General features: G+C 38.3%; 1 protein-coding gene across 3 annotated transcripts in view; it reads right to left on the reverse strand.

Annotated features, from left to right (window-relative positions):
- The window catches only part of LOC134528283 (uncharacterized), a 316,931-nt gene that overhangs the window by 19,538 nt on the left and 281,582 nt on the right, over positions 1-15,811 (reverse strand). The window lies entirely within an intron of this gene.

Here is a 15,811-nt window from a genome sequence, read left to right on the forward strand (position 1 = left end):
ACGTCAACTGTCATTCGACGTGACAATAATTTTTTTTATACTAGCCATTGAGTAATGGGCTTGGAAAAAAAAAATTCTGCTGTGAAGTTTACACGTGAGGTCTGTAATCAATTAACTATATTTTTTAATTTTATTTTTACACGTGATGAATCTAAATGCCGACAGCCGTGTCATACACTACCACAGAAAAATACAAATAACCAATTAAACTTATAAAAATTCACATTTAAAAAGATGCTGTTAGAGAACAGTTTTAAAAGTAAACATTAAATGACTTATTGATTAGTAGGCCTATACAATAAACAGGTTTTTTTTTTCAGTGTTCGCCTATATACTGTGGCCATTCAAGTGTATTCTAAACGCGTATTGCAGCTACAGAAAATTGTATGAAATATCTTTGGGGGGTGTTGTGAGGGGAAAATAATTTTTGATCCTGCACAGCCAATAATTTTTTATCCCCAGTCCGCATTACTAGAGACCGGAAAATTTCGCGGATTCATTTCACGATATGACAGAAGTCAAACTACTGTACCCTTATATTGCTTCTGTGATTGGCTCACAGTTTATCTGAAGGACTTTGAGCCAATGAAAAAAACCTTCAACCAAAAAAAACTATCGAATCGCAAAGCATCCCAGTTGACAGGTGTCACGAGTCAATAGCCAATTAGCTGGTGGCATTTGCCCGAGCGTGTAGGGGATTGTCGAGTCTAACCTTAGAGGTCATCCAAAGCGGGAATTTTTCCAGTCTGTACGGAGTCGGGAGCCGCGGACGTGTTCCCTCACCCCCCCCCCCCTCCCTACGACGACGCGACTGCAGGAGACGCGGTCCGCTGACCGCCTCCAGCCACAGACAGTCAGTCACGTCCGCCCGCTGGTACACAGACAGCGCTGCGCCATCCGGGGCGTCTAGTGTGCGTGAGCCCGGGACACTGGGGCCCTGCAACCCACTCACTCTTTGCACCTCACTTCAGGAGCACCCACAGCTAGAGATGCCCGTAGGGGCAGGCATTTTTCCGCGGAAAAGAATTGAATAACCATTAGACTGCAACAAGGTGTACCCACAACAGCGGTTTCTTCCTTGTGATTGGCGACCGTCTGAGAGAAGAGCCGTTGCCTTATTTTACCGAGCCACTCGGGACGCGTTTGTATTACGCACTGACCTACTGTGATTGATGTTCTGACAGTAGACACGTAACTGGAAGAAACAGACCCAATCACGAAACACAGACGATACCACAGTGCTTCGAATTTCAACTAGTCTCGAAATCTTTTCGCGGAAAGTGCATGCCCCTAGAGATGGGTAGGGAATGGAAAAAATTCGCGGTTTGAATGACCTCTAGGATGGACTCCACGATCCTCTATGTACGCGGGAATATTACACCAGCTCATTGGCTACTGACTCGTGACACCTGCTAATTGGGATGCTTATGATTAGGGACCGGAAAAATTCGCGGGTTCATTTCGCGATAGGCTGGACTCCAAACTCGTACACCTTTATGCTGAGTCAGCGATTGGACCACCGTTTATATGATGGACTCTAAGCCAATGAAAAACCTTCAACAAAAGACTTATCAAATCACAAGCATACCAGTTGACGCGTGTCACGAGTCTGTATCCAATGAGCAGGTGCAATTTGTCCCAGTACATAGAGTATCATGGAGTCTATCCTAGAGGTCATTGAAACCGCGAATTTTTCCGGTCTCTACTTATGATTCGATACTTCTTACGTTGAGGGTCATTCATTGGCTCACAGTCCTTCAGGCAAACTGTGTTCCAATCACTGAAGCGGAAATAAGTTACACGCACTTGGATTCTAGCCTATCGCTAAATGAACCCGCGAATTATTTTCCCTATCTCTAGATATGGGTGTGTTGGCAAAATCTGGGGAGGGGGGAATGGGGTGAGGAGAGAAATATGACCACTTTTTTTTTCTCCCTGAAATGTTCATTTTCTTTCCATCACCAATATAGATTTACATAATTCAAGTAGGCTATGTGCGAATACTAGTTTTTTTTCCATGCGGAACGAATATCGATATCGAATAGCAAATATAGGCCTCGGCGAAGCTGTATTACACTTCATTTTTTTTTTATAAAATACAGGATTGAAGTAAAAATATATATGTATATAATCGTTCGGCATTTGTAATGTTCGAACTGAATAAGTGATTACTGATTACTAGGGACCGGAAAAATTCGCGCGTTTAATGACCTGTAGGATGAACTCCATAGTTCTACATACACTCGGTCAAATGTCACCCACTCATTGGCTGCTGTCTTGTGAGGTGTCCCAACGTAGCAGCCTGTGATTCGATAAAGCTTTGTTCGGGCGTTTCTCATTGGTCCAGAGTCATCTAGGTGAGTTCTGAGCCAATGGCAGAGGCAGCACCGAGGTATAACTATTTGTATTTTAGCCTAACGCAAAATTAATTCGCGAATTTTTCTAGTCTCTACTGTTTACTTATCAACTGGATTCCATGTATTACACAGTTCAATAAAAAAATATGAAATTATCATGCATAATATTAATATTCGTCATTCATTAAAGCAAACGGGGTGCGCCCTTTATTGAAGCAAAACATATACAACAGAAAAAAATAACTAAATATTTTTAGGAATGAATCTTAGTTTCCAATGTTTGGAAGCTTTGCAACGAATGTGTAGCTTCACATCAGACGGAAACCTTTGCACCACAACCTAAGCTTGAAATAGAATGAATAGAAAATTTAGCTTCAATCGATTCGCTTAGTCGAAGCTTTGCAGAGGCCTAAATTCAAGATAGATTTGTATGAGAGACAACATTTCAGTTCTGCAGGTTGATAGCTAGGACCATCTATTTCTTGGGAAAAAGATTTCCAGAAGAGCTTGTGTGTTAAAAATGGGGTGTGTCTGTGTCATGGACACTGCCGTGTGTTGTATGTGAATACGTGTACGTAACTGGTAATATTTTCTATACAAAATATAAAATACGCTATTTTATGTATGTTATAATCACGTTTTTTAATTTTAACACCATATATATTCACTGTAACTATTTTACACTAATGTTTTTTTATGTGCAATCGATAGATATTGACGAAAGGTGACGATTGAAACCCAAACGAACGTCGTAGCTTCTCCTAGTCAAAAGTTATACTAAATGGAAATCTCGAAACGCAGCAAAATGACCTCAAGATGGTGGCGCTTCCCCTTACACTGTTCCACCAAGCGCAATGGGCCACAGTCCTCACTTAGCGTAACGAATTCTTTGATCCTTTAGCTATCCAGTGGTGTAATTACATTTTGGATGGAGATTATGGATATGTAGCTGCAACACCAAACTGTATTCCCCGACTTTGTTATCATTCGTTTTATGAATTGCCTCCCACTATGGAAGCAATTTTAAAGAAGTATTCCCGTCAAAACTTTGTGGCATTGTCTGTATTTCATGGTCGACTGGGTTCATTTCAGACAGTCTTCGAGTCAACTGTCAGAAACGTCAATCAATCATAGCAGCCTTCCAGCGCGGAAGTTAACTCATCCTGAACGGCCCGGCCAAAGAGGGCAGCGCCTTCTCTTCCAGACGGTCGTAATTCGCAAAGAAACTGTTGGTATTCCGAGAATTGGGAAACAGCGCTGGCCACCTGCACATGCACCATCCACCAACTTTCTGAAAAATAAATTCCCACGAATTCCCACGATGTTATGTCCTAGATTTCTAAATTTAAATTTTTACTTACGCAGTAAGCAGCAATCAAGGCCCAACATCTATATATAAATAAAAAAAATTGGTTTCTGTAAAGTCGGTTTACGGACGATAGTTTAACGTGACAACGTCATAACAAAACATTGATGAAATGATTGCATACTTTTATGAATAAAATTGAATCATTTTTATTTTAATAATAAAAGAATAAATACTTGAAATTATACTAGTATTCAGATTATTAAAATGCAAGAATAATTAACCTTTATTGCCGAAATTGTTGTTGTAATAAGCAATGAAAACCACATTAACTTTTCACTTCACTTTATAAACAGTCGCCGAAACAGTTCACGTGTAGATGACACTTAAGAACCCACTCGTATACAAATATTCATATTTTAAGTTCGTGAATAATTCTTATTTTTTTAAATTTCTTAATTATCTAATCAATCGTAAACCAGCCTTTAGAGAGAATACTTGATGTTTTCATTTGAAGTTTCACCGCTTATTTAAAAGCATGTCCAGAGCTTCAAATTAAGAATGGAATCACTTTTCGTTTAAGCAGTTGCGTCGGTAATTTATGACGTGAGAAACCGGCTCGAGTTTCTTAATTAGGCATTTACACGCCACGCTTGCGACACGTCTCTCCATACAGTTTCTCACGTTACACGTATCCCGAACACCTGACATAAGAGGCCGACTCGTTAGTGAAAAAAAAAAAAAATTCACCTGCGAATTTTATTATTATTATCGTGAGAACTTCTCGTCGCTCAAAGCCGGTTGACTGTAGGCCGTTAGCGAACTGTTCCGTTTGAAATTATTTTCACAACGAGCTTCCAGCGATCCGTAGGAAAGGAACGAACAAACCGCGAACCAACGGCAGTCATTTGTCAGCCACAGATTCTTATACTCCAATCATGACTTCACGTGAAGAAAATTACGCGATTTTGGCCCGCAATTATATTAATCTCAGCACCTTCCAGGTAACTTATTATTTTTTTAGTGGTCCTTATGTTTACGATCCTTGTGAAGGTTAAACACAAAACATTCATGTTTCCTAAATTTCTATATTTTATGTTGTCTTTGGAATATTTATTTATATGTTAAGGGTGTGTTGTCTGTATTTCGTTAGATGTTTCAATTACTAAAAAATATTTATTGTGAATATTAGAAATATAATTTGTGTTTATAAACTTTTTCATGTGTATTTGCGAGTGAATTTATATGAGTGAAGTTATGTTCCCGTACGTATAACGATATCAGGTTGCTTGTAAACTTCCATTGTCGCTGGCACGGAATGATTGTGGAAGTTTTAGTAGTCTCCTGGCCGTTTACATGGGAGTGTTTGTGAGGTTATGTTCCTGTTTTTATAATTTATTTGCATTTTAAATGATAAACTATTAAATTATTATTTAAAAAATAATTTAAATTAATAAATTATAATAATCCTTCAGTATATTTATTGATTTAAATTTATCTAATTTATTTTACTAAATTTAACAATTATCATACATTAATCATACAGAGTATTTAAATTCTTTAATTTTAATTGAATTTATTCTTTACCAACCGTATTATAATAGCACTCCAATACTTTTTATTATTTTATTTTTATTAATTATTTTCATGAAAATTCGCTCCATAGTCCATAAATTCCTTGCTCGGAATGGAAAATTCCCTTTCTACTGATCTGGTTTTCCATGCCTTATCTTACCCACGTCCGTTTTTTTAACTACATGTTATTGCTATTCTTCATCCAAAGTTAGAGCGATCATGAAAGTTCTTTTTTCGATAACATCGCCATCTGCCACTCAAACGCATTGCTAGACGACGGATGAAACACTGTCCATGGTGGATAGAAATAAACGCGAGATAACGGTCGGTGTAATTAGGGGACGGCCACGTCACTGCCACGTCACTGTCACATCACTGGTATGTGTAAGTCGACCCTTTGTAGTGAAGACGTTAGGCAGGCACTGAGAACAGGTGGGCTGGACACTCATGAAATTGCTGAGAAGTCTGCAAAGGCATTTCTCACGGTTCAATCTTGGAAAATCGAAGTCAGTGGTTTCTAAGTGCTCCGAGATGTGGATCCACCAAACAGGAACATCTTCTCCGAAACTGACTTCGCTGCAGCTCAACACATGAGGCAGAAAATGTTTCTGACAAAGTTGAACATCATGAGAGCGGCGAAGACGATGATGATCATCTGCATTCTTCTGGATAGAAAAGCAGGGCTATCTTGAGGTGGCTGGAGGCTCAGCAAAATCTGTAATCCACGTCAACCCACAACTCATCTCTCCGGTTCCAAGTGAAAAATTGAAGATAACACCAAAAAAAGGGAGGTCACTATCATAACTAGTTCTCCATACAAGGACGCTCTAAAATCGCCACTTGATAAAAAAAAAGCAACTAAACCGAACTCAAAGAAGAAGCAGGCACCAGCTCACAATGGAGCCGTCATACAATAGTCCAGATGGGTCAACCAGCAACCAGCAAAATAACGACACAGAACAAGAAAAATTAAAAACGAAGGCTATTTTCCCAAGAAAATGAGAACTGAAGATGAAACTTCTAGCGAAGATGAAGGTGTATTGTCTCCTGAGAGTTACAACACACCAGAATCTATTGGACAGGAAATTCCAGTCAGGACGATGCAGATTGTCTATTTTGTGGCTAGACATTCAAGAAAATAAAATTTATATAACTTTGGGTTCAATGTGGATTGTGCCATGAATGGGCTCATATGTTGTGCAGTAGGCGTGAAAGTGTTATTTTCGTTTGTTCGTTAAGGCCTTCAGAGTAATTCGCTAATTAATGTTATTTTTTCCTAATTTTCAAATAATTGATACGAATTCTAATATATTTTTCGTTTCAGAGAGTTAAATACAAAATTCCATTAATAAGAAAATGAATTAAGTGTTCACAATTGAAGGATAAAATATTTAGATTTTTCCTTATACTTGTTTAATATTACCACCCTGCTTTCGAAAAAAAAAACATATTTCGCAGTAAGTTTACTGAAAATAATGTTACATGGAACAATTTCAATTTTAATCATTACTTCTCACTGTGTAATACAAAAAAAAAACATTTGTTAATGTTACCAATGATTACTGATGCAATAATTACTACCTCCCTAATACCAATCCACCAATTTATCCATAATTCTAAAAACACACTTATAAGACGAAACGCGGACACAAATTTATCGTATAATTCTTTAAAATAATGCTCATCTAGATAAATATAAGGAAATTGTGTTGTTACGCAGTTTCGCACTGCGTTACTATACGACTACCAGACAGCGCCCCTGGCTATCTGATGGATACCACCCGCAGCACAGGGGCGCGCAATGTTCGATTTCTGCGCACCGGACGGCAATGCATCGGGGCCGCTCGGGCCGCTTCGACTCCACCCGGCTTCGCGGGCTTCGTCCGGAACAACCACAGCAGCGGAATCTCACTTAATCAAGCTACAGAGAATTCAGAATAAGAGTATTCGTATTGCGACAGATGCGCCTGTGTATTGCCCCGTAAGGGCTATGCACAGAGAGCTCAAACTCGAACTTTTAAAACAATATTATTTCCGAACTGCGCAAAAATTCTATGATAAATGTGCCATAAGCAGAAACCCATATATTTCATCACTGGGCGAACAAGATCCAGAGTTGCATGGAAAATATAAAATGCCAAATTCAATCTTGGCTCACAAACCTCCGTAGTGTGCTGTGGCTGGCTGAGCGATCGGCCAATCAGTCTCCCGCGAGTTGAAACTTAAATTATAGACATTAATGAATAATTAGCTAATTCAAAATGGTCCGAAGCACGCAGGTGTAGGTTTGGCTCCCGGGAGTTCACTGCCTGTTGTGTTAGGGCTGACTCCCTATGTACGATGGGCATGGCCCGCCTGGCAGGCTTCACCTCCAGTGCCGGTTGTGTTTCTGAAAGACATGGGATTTTGAATTACAAGCTTGCAACAAATGCCAGAATGCGAATAGGTCTTGACTTAATTCACCTGTAACTTTATACACCGACAGTTCCTCTATATTTAACTAGTAGTAGGTATAGTAGTAGATATTAGAGATTTGTAAATTAGTAATAAGTCCTAGATACTAAGTAATAGTCATCAAAAATATATATTTCTAAAATAATAATAAAAAATCTAAAAATAAAAATAAAATAAAAATTTAAAAAAAATATTTTTAGTTCTTATTTTAGTTTTATCTTAAGCACTGCACTCCATCCCTGAGTTGGGTGTTTGCATATTTCGTAACGAAATGCCTAGTTTGAAAGTCATTTATCTTTTTTGTCTTAGTTTCTTAGTTTTTCAGGTGCTGACTGGCGGCGGAGTGAGTGGTCAGTGTAACCACTCACCACCAGGGGCGCTTGCGTCCCTGGTCACTAAATCCAGTCCTGGATAAGAAGCAAAGCGGACCACGAGTCCAAGTACCCAACCCCCGCATGGTAGACTCTTTTCTACTCTGTCCAACACTTCATCCAGACCATCCTCTGTCTCCTGTAAATTCCTACACGTAATGCATGCCAAATTGCATCCCGCATGAATGTGCCCAGGGTTTTCCCTGTGTCTATGCAGGTTTTACCTGGGCCCAACCTATCTCTAGTTATAGTCTAGATTTAAGAGTGAGGGGAGTTAGTCATGGCGCCAATCGTTGCCATGGCTGGCCAATCCCCTCCTAGCACACGATGCATGCGACCCTCTCCCTGCATGGCTAATCCCAGCATGACTAGGCGTATAGGCTTCGGCCTGAGACGCACCTAGGTCCCTCCCTAACCCGGACCCCTCTAAAATACACTTAGTTTAAGTTAGGTTAGGAAAAAAGAAAAAAATCGGAACAACCAACGATGACGTACTTCCGCCGGCGGGTATCCAGACTGTTCTTCGGTCGGGCCCCGGCGGACTATATAAACCGGCCCAGCCAACGCTTCTGCAGGCAGTCTCCGACTGGCCCAGCAGCATGAACCTGCAGTGACTACCATCTACACCACCGGCCTCCTCCGTCACGCTGCCCGACGACGTAGCGACCGCTTCAGGAAGAAAACGGTAAGAGCCGTCGTCAGAATCTAAGTCCGTAAGGGACTCTGAAAAATTTTCAACCCAGTAGAAATATTACAAGTCCACGAGGGACTTAGAATAAATTCAAGCCGAATTAGTTTGGACTTAGAATTTTCGCAGAGTGAGGAAACAGAAAATTTGCCTCGTCTGCTGTAGAATGAAGGGAACTGTCTCGTGAAGGTTACGGGATAAGTAAAGTAAATGTTTGACTGGCGTTGAAAGTAAAACGGCAGTGGGGCAGTGTGGCAAGAGACGGAGGAGAGGTCGAGTACCGCATAACGTAAAGTGTATCAACTTGCAATACGTTGAGGCTTACCGTAACGTAACCAACGTAGTTTTACGTAACGGATTCGACTGAACTGTTATAAGTTCCCGGACTACACGATCAATGTAACGAACACTCCTGAGAGAACTTCAAAACGCAGCTACTTCGTTGAACGACTGACGAGCGAGTAAAGATAAAGACTGCTCGCTGCAATATTGGCGGGGCGCCACGGCATACCGCTGTCAGTAACCAGGAGACTTTTGAATACGACCCGCTGAGTGTAAGAACGTGTGTGTAAGAACGTGAACAGTTTAAGTGTCATAAATTTGGTATTGAGACTTACACCATAAACACTGTTTAACTTTAAAGAATCAGACCGCGATGAGAGAGAATGTAAACTAGTTACGGATTATATTAACTGTACTATAAGCGATTTCATGTCAGTTCCCCTTAATTATTTTCTTTCACATTTTCTTATTCTCTTATTGTAATTTGATTTGTTTGGCAAATGTTAAATTCATGTTAGTACAGTTAGTTAACGTAATATTGAATGTGCCAAAAACCAATTGATTTGATGTCCATATTTTCTGCTAATATAATTTGCTGTTTGCTTTATAATAAGGCGTTAATTTAATGTGTGTGAAATATAGATGTGATCCAATATTGTTAATTATATTTTTCTGTTCACAGACATCGTGGACACATGCTGTAATCGTCAAAATAAGAAATCATAAGGGTGTCATATCTGTGCATGCGTGTATTGAAGGATGTGATGTGTTATTACAAGTTTTGTTAATAAAATCACTTTTGTTTCACGAACTTTAGAACCAGTTTCTGAGCTTCTCCCCTTGTCCTTCCGCCCTTCTGGACTGGAGGTAACAGTGTTTTCAATCACATTTCTTGACGCTAATCACAATAGTTTGCGCACCCACCGCTAAACTTATGTGAGGGAGCAGCTATGTCGACTATTGAAACAGTTGATAGGCATGCCGAAATTTTAAACAATATAAATAACAATGCTGAGATAAAAGCGAGAAAGACTTGAAAAAAAATTACTAAACCCCAGCTTTGCACCTGTTTTTTCGATTAGGAGTCTTATTAAAATATTGCCAATATTTTTAAAATTAATTAAACAGTTACCATTATAAAGTTCCCTTTGGCTTTGTGAGCTTTGGTTCGCACCATCTGCCACCGTGGTTACATATTTCCGTTCCATGCGACTTCCGTTCCATTCACGTAATTATTCCGTACACCGAGAGCCAAGACGCTACACATCAAAAAGTAAAATAATCACATTTATGATCTTCACGTCTGTGTCCATCTGACTTGGAGCCCACAGCAACCACGAAAGTCCCGTCGCCTTAAGGCAGGGGTGTGTATGTGTTAGTGAGGCGAAATAATAAGGGTGGAGCTCGCTGGTGTTTCTAGCGTGGTGTGGCCTCTAAGGGCAAGGCTGTGTACCGGTGCTCAGTCTTCTCGTCTAGCACCATAGAATCTGAGCGGTAACCATAAAATTGCATGGTGGAGAAATGACGATAAAGATCTAGTGCAAGTCCGTAGAGTGAGTGGTTTCAAGAACCTGTACCGCATGTTACATGTCTAAAAATATTCTGAAAACATTCGTTTTAGCCACTCTTACTATTAAATATAGTTTAAAAACAAAATATGTAAACAGATCCTGTTTCAGTGTATTATTAAGGAGATGGTATCATAATTATTTTCTTCTAGTATTTCGTGTTTTAGATTTTGATTTTAAATACATTCATAATATTGCTATATTTAATTATTTATAAAACGTTTTTTAACCAAACATATACGTTATTGTTTTTTTTAGGAACGTAAAGATGAAATGTTATGTCATCATTAGTGCATCATTCGTAAATCAATAAAAATAGGCTTTTCCAAAAATTACAGAAACCTGATTTTACCGGGCTTTCGAAAAATCTAATTCCCATTGATTTACAGATTATGCACTAAAAATAAAGAGTTTGAAGTTGTAAGCTACATACACATGGTTAATTCAAAACTGAATATTATGTGTTTTTCTTTCATTTTCTCGTTTATATTATTATTTTAGGGCTATTCTTTTGTCAATATCTCCCTTAAATTTGTTCTGCTATAAATGTTTAGTACCTGGATGACCGAGCTTTGCTCGGTATTTTTTTTGTTGGTAAATTGTTTTTTTATTATCTTTGAAAGATTTGTGCAATGGAAGTGCATGACTTGATGTAATCTTTTGGACATACGCCATTGCTAAGCACTTTATCTGTAGAAGAAAACTAAAAAATACCCAAAAGACAAAAAACACAAATTAAGCAAAAAATTGCTGTTAACAGGATATAAACACCACATAATGTGTTTTTTATAAATTATATTTAAATACGAATTACATACTGATGAAATGATTAAATATGAATAGTATTTTTCGATATTACCGACATAATAATAAGAAGCGTTTCTTTCAAAAATCGTTTAGGCATTTTTAAGTAAACACATGAGTTAAAAAGACACAAATAAAATAAGTAAACAATTTTTTTTCTTGGTCTAACCTCAAACCAAACAATCATTGGCTCAGTGTTGCTTAGCAACGCCATCTACTGGAGTAGCTTTAGTGTTGTTGTGTCATTAAAGCAGTTAGTTGCTCCCAATTAAAAAAAAATGGTATTATTAATCGCCAATAGATGAAAGGAAGAGTCATTTATGTTTAAGTTGATTATCGATAAAGTTGATTATTGAAAACACGGTTAAAACGACATTTTCTAAAAAATGAATCTTAGCTAGATCGATTTATCGCCCCCGAAACCCCCTGCATACTAAATTTCATGAAAATTGTTGGAACCGCTTCATAGATTCAGATATTATATATATATACACACAAACACACAAGAATTATTGAAAACATGGATAAAACGACATTTTCTAAAAATGAATCCTAGCTAGATATATTTATCGCCCCCGAAACCCCCTGCATACTAAATTTCATGAAAATCGTTGGAATCGCTTTCGAGATTCAGATATTATATATATATATATACAAGAATTGCTCGTTTAAAGATATAAGATAACAGATATTCACTGCCTGTAACACAATGGGTTGTAAGAAGTCGTGCATGGGGTTCTTAATTATCACTTGCGCAAAATTTTAATGCCTTTTATATTACTTTCAAAGAACATACGTTGAAAATATGTAAAGAATGACAAATGCAAGGAAGGTATCATTTACAATTCACATAAATAGCCCTTAAATAATAGTAATGACGTGAAAAAAAATTTGCATGGAGTTTGAAGACCGAACTTCAAGCTGCTATGCATGATAATATGACGTAAAAAAAAGTAATTTATGGCTGAGGTAAAATAGCTGGATGTCAATGTGCGCCTCTTTAAAAATGGCATCATTATCTTTATCTCATACGAAGTTATCTTTCCGTCACACCGTGATGGAATGGCAATCAACACTGAGATAAGCCTGGCTTACTCATCGCGTTATCAAGTGCCTTGTCTCCGGCGTGGCGCGCTCTGGGGTAGTTGGCAATTCGCGAAATAATCAGCTGATGAAGGGTGTCTTTGTGAGTCAACAGATTTTGGGGGCTGAAACATTTACCACCTTAAGTCTACAAATATCATGCGTTCTTGAAAGGATTCATGCAATTTGGAACTTCAATTTAGTACAATTTCTTGGACATTCGCCATTGCAGTTTTGTACTGTTTGTCGTGGAAAAAAAAATACAAAATAAGAAATAAAACATTAAAAACATGTACCCACAGTGAAGAAGCTTAAATCATGTCAAACAGAAAAACCCAAAGATGAACCCAAACAGGTATTATGTGCCACACAGCGACGACAGCACAGACGAACACATGCAAGCTTAAACATCAGAGACAGTACAAGACATTTCGTGGAAGAAATTTATTCATGAAAAAATATAATAACAGCACAGACGAACACTGGGCTATTAACGACGAGACATTTTCTACAATAACAGCAAATGCACACGGACAAATAAACCTGGACACCACATTATACTTACTAGATGGTTTGTTTGGTAAAAAAAAACAAGTAATGTAAATGCAACTTCTATGGCAAATCTTAGTACATATTATTTTTGTACATTCCAGCATTTTTCAGTTTCGTGCATTGCACGCCATTTTTATAAGGTAGGCCGCCTACCTTAGGTATAATATAAATGCAGCATATAGGTAATTGTCTAATTTCACACATTTTTGAAATAGAAAAACAAATTCATTCATATTATGGGGAAGTTTAAAATTGGTTTATTCACAAAATTTTATAACTTTTTTTAGTAAATAATATTTTACAAATACATTGTCAAATTAAGGAGAAGGGTTTGAAAATGTTGCTTCTTGCAACATAATATTTTGTCAATGATAGATATTTAATTCACTTAGTAGAATAGAAACAAATAAAAAAAATTAATGATACTTTAAGGATTAAATTTATACTTAAAAACAACTTTTATATAATTAGATCTTACGTGGGCTTATAAACGCGTGATTAAGAAAACAAGTAAATGCAGGACTTACATTTAATACTGAACTCATACGCACTTATAATTTTTCGAGACTTAAGACTTAACCTCTTTTACTATGCACTTGTGTAAAAGCTAGTGCAATGTAGGTAGGTCCCTATACAAGTACAATAAAAAAGTAAATGCATTTATATAATTGCTCACACAAACAAAATCACGTTCATTTTATGGTTATGTACTATGCTTGATAATTATTAAGCAAGTAAATATTTTGTGCTGAAGGAAGATACCTGTAGCTGTAGTTCATATGGGAACTTAAAACTATTATAAGCTGATATCTGTGAAGACGCTTCTTTAAAACTCGTACGCCTAATAGTTTCTGAAGCGTGAACTCCGCGAGTAAACAAAAAAGTAATAATTTTAAGAATGTGAACAAATTCAACCACCAAATTGAGCTAAACCTAGAGACAAGAAAAATTTGCGGATTCATTTCACGATGTGATAGAAGCCAAACAACTGTACCTTTATATTGCTTCTGTGATGGGCTCACAGTTTATCTGAAGGACTTTGAGCCAATGAAAAACCTTCAACCAAAAAAGTATTGAATCGCAAGCGTCCCAGTTGACAGGTGTCACGAGTCAATAGTCAATGAGCAGATGGCATTTGCCCGAGCGTGTAGGGGATTGTCGAGTCTAACCTAGAGGTCATCCAAAGCGCGAATTTTTCCAGACTCTAGCTAAGCCTGATGCCTAGGGACTGGAAAAATTCGCCGGTTCAATGACATCCAGAATAGACTCCATGATCCTCTGCATACTTGGACAAACGTCTGTTATTCATCGGCTGCTAACTTGTGAGGCGTCTCTGCTGGGTAACTCGTGATTCGCTAGTTCTTTGACTAAGGGTCTCTTATAGGCCCACAATCCTCCAGATTAAATGAGAACCAATAGCAAAAGCAGCACAAAGATATAATTATTTTCACATAAGCCTATCGCGAAAGGAATCCGCGAACAGGGTTTAGGGCCCCGCCTAGTCAGGGGTGTATCTGTGTTGGTGAGGAGGGATGATAAGTGAGACTCTCGCTGGTGTTTCTAGAGCGGTGTCGCCTCTAAGCTCAAGGCTGTGGAGTGGCGCGCAGTCTTTTCGTCGTGTATGAGACAACTATGATATCTGAGTGGTAACCATAACATTAGATATTGGATAAATTAAGATAAAGGAGTAATGCAAGACCCTTGGGTGCTTTAAAGTACCTTTACCGGGAGTTTCATGTCTAAAAATTATTCTGAAAACACGCGTTTTACAGTTTAAAAACGAAATCCTGAAACAGAACTACCCATACACCCTCAGCGCATTCATAAATGCTTTTCGTAAACAGACCCCACTCGGATATCTTGAGCAGTCTTAAAATGGTGGTTGTTTTTTTCTGAAACCTTGCACTCTGTAAGTGTGCTCGGGTAGGTTGGGCCCTTAAGTCACACAACGAAAAACAATATATACTGGACTGAAAATGTAGAATAAAAAAAATTACTTAAAAAAATTCCTGCATAATGGGTAGAGACCTGAAAAATTCGCGGGTTCATTTCGTGTTATGCTAAAATTCAAATAATTATACCTTAGTGCTGCTTCTGTAATTGGTTTACTGTTAATCTGGAGGACTGAGGGCCAATTAGAGACCCTCACTCATAGAAGTACCTATCGAATCACAGACCACCCAGTCGAGACGTCTCACAAGTCAGCAGCCAATGAACAGTTGGCATTTGTCCGAGTGTCTAGAGGATATTGGAGTCTATTCTGAAGGTCATTGAACTCGCGAATTTTTCTGGTCTCTAATAATGGGACAGGAGACGATTTTATGCAGTAGAAAGGTATGCGAAAAGCCAAAGTAATTTATTGTATTTACTTTTACGTCGCAAGCCAGGCCTAGAGCAGATTGTAAATCATAGTTAGATACCGGAAAAATTCAAGGATTATTTTCACAACAGCCTAAAATTCATATAGTTATACCTCGGCGCTGTCTCTGCTATTGGCTCACAACTCACCCGGATGACTCTGGGCCAGTGAGAAACACTCAACCGAAGCACAAGCCACTACACTGGGACACCTTCACAAGACAGAAGCCAATGAGAGGGTGACATTCGACAGAGTGTACGTAGAACTATAAAGTTCATCCTAGATGTCATTCAACACGCGAATTTTTCCGGTCCCTAATCATAGTTAAGTATGGAAAGATGAGCACAGAGTTAACGTAAGCAAATACGTTCTTAAAAAGATTCTTGCGCTGGGGGAGATTAATATTTCGTTT

This window comes from Bacillus rossius, chromosome 1 (assembly GCF_032445375.1).
Source record: "Bacillus rossius redtenbacheri isolate Brsri chromosome 1, Brsri_v3, whole genome shotgun sequence".
Lineage (NCBI taxonomy): Eukaryota > Metazoa > Arthropoda > Insecta > Phasmatodea > Bacillidae > Bacillus > Bacillus rossius.